Below are 2,500 nucleotides of genomic sequence, written 5' to 3' on the forward strand. Positions count from 1 at the left end.
GACCCCGTGAAACGCTAGAAATTGGCGGGGATGTGTCTCTTGTGGCTCACGGGGCTGTTCGGGTCGCACAGAAATCCCTGGGAATGGGAAAACGGGTCATTTTCGTGTTGCCACATTGCGTACGAACCGCATGAAACTTCCAGAGGCATTTGCAGCAGGAATGCATGTGCACTCAAAAACTTCTATATGTTTCACGGATAGACCCCGTGAAACGCTAGAAATTGGCGGGGATGTGTCTCTTGTGGCTCACGGGGCTGTTAGGGTGGCACAGAACTCCCTCGGAATGGGAAAAGGGGTCATTTTCGTGTTGCCACATTGCATAGGAACGCCATGAAACTTCCAGAGGCATTTGCAGCAGAAAGGCACGTGCACTCAAAAATTTTAATATTTTTCACGCATAGACCCCGTCAAACGCTAGAAGTTGGCGGGGATGTCTCTCTTGTGGCTCACGGGGCTGTTAGGGTCGCACAGAAATGCCTCGGAATGGGAAAACGGGTCATTTTTGTGTGGCCACATTGCATAGGAACGGCATGAAACTTCCAGAGGCATTTGCAGCAGGAATGCATGTGCACTCAAAAACGTCTATATTTTTCACGGATAGACCCCGTGAAACGCTATAAATTGGCGGGGATGTCTCTCTTGTGGCTCACGGGCGCTGTTAGTTAGGGTCGCACAGAAATCCCTCGGAATGGGAAAAGGGGTCATTTTCGTGTTGCCACATTGCGTACGAACGGCATGAAACTTCCAGAGGCATCTGCAGCAGAAATGCATGTGCACTCAAAAACGTCTATATTTTTCACGGATAGACCCCGTGAAACGCTAGAAATTGGCGGGGATGTGTCTCTTGTGGCTCACGGGGCTGTTAGGGTCGCACAGAAATCCCTCGGAATGGGAAAACGGGTCATTTTCGTGTTGCCACAATTGGCATACGAACGGCATGAAACTTCCAGAGGCATTTGCAGCAGAAATGCATGTGCACTCAAAAACGTGAATATTTTTTCACGGATAGACCCCGTCAAACGCTCGAATTTGGCGGGGATGTTTCTCTTGTGGGTCACGGGGCTGTTCGGCTCGCACAGAACTCCCTTGGTCCACCTGATTCGTGCATACAGGCAGCAACTAAAACTCTGTAAACCTGCTGTGAGGACATCTAAACAGTGGACCAGTGAGGCTGTGGAAGATTTGCGGGCGTGCTTAGACTGTACTGACTGGGATATGTTCACGACTGCTACCAATAGTCTGGATGAACTCACAGAGGCTGTGTACATCAGCTTCTGTGAGGACTGCTGTATCCCAACACGTACCAGGGTGAACTTTAACAACAACAAGCCCTGGTTCTCAGCAAAGCTCAAAAGGTTGAGGTTGGAGAAGGAGGAAGCGTTTAGGAGTGGGGATAGAGACAGATTCAAGGAGTCGAAGAACAGGTTTAGCAAAGCGGTGAGAGAGGCTAAACGACTGTACTCAGAGACACTAAAACACCAGTTCTCTACTAACGACGCTGCTTCTGTCTGCCAAAGGGCTCAGGCACATCACCAACTACAAACCCAGAGCGCCCCACACCACTAACGACTCCCGCCTAGCCAACGACCTGAACGAGTTCTACCGTAGATTTGAAAGACAATTGGACTGTCCTGAACCACCCCTTCCCACCCAAGAGGCCCCATCCCCCACCCATACTACAGAAACGACTCTCTCCTTTCAGGAGGGAGAAGTTAATGGGCTTTTCAAGAGGCAGAATCCACGCAAAGCAGCCGGGCCGGACTCTGTCTCTCCAGCCACCCTCAGGCACTGCGCTGGCCAGCTGTCTCCGGTGTTCACCAACATCTTTAACACCTCCCTGGAGACATGCCATGTACCAGCCTGTCTCAAGTCCTCCACCATCATCGCTGTGCCCAAAAAGCTAAGGCCAACAGGACTAAATGATTACAGACCGGTCGCCCTTACATCTGTGGTAATGAAGTCTTTTGAGCGCCTGCTCCTGGCACACCTCAAAGCCATCACAGACCCTCTCCTGGACCCCCTTCAGTTTGCCTACAGAGCCAACAGGTCTGTGGACGACGCAGTTAACATGGCCCTCCACTTCACCCTACAGCATGTGGACGCCCCAGCATCCTACGCCAGGATCCTGTTTGTGGACTTCAGCTCTGCCTTCAACACCATCATCCCTGCCCTGCTTCAGGACAAGCTCTTCCAGCTGAACGTGCCCTACTCCACCTGCAGGTGGATCACAGACTTCCTCTCTGACAGGAAGCAGTGCGTTAAGCCGGGAACAGAAGTCTCTGACTCCAGGTCCATCAGCACGGGAACTCCTCAGGGCTGCGTCCTTTGCCCACTGCTCTTCTCCCTGTATACCAACAGCTGCGCCTCCAATCATCTGTCCGTCAAACTCTTGAAGTTTGTCGGACGACACCACCCTCATTGGGCTGATCTCTGGTGGGGATGAGTCTGACTATAGGTGGGAAGCTGACAACCTGGTGACCTGGTGTAGCCAGAACAACTT

The sequence above is a fragment of the Petromyzon marinus genome, unplaced genomic scaffold (genome assembly GCF_048934315.1).
Source record: "Petromyzon marinus isolate PM22_M1 ecotype Great Lakes invasive population unplaced genomic scaffold, UKy_Petmar_22M1.pri1.0 PM_G_Scaffold_100, whole genome shotgun sequence".
Lineage (NCBI taxonomy): Eukaryota > Metazoa > Chordata > Hyperoartia > Petromyzontiformes > Petromyzontidae > Petromyzon > Petromyzon marinus.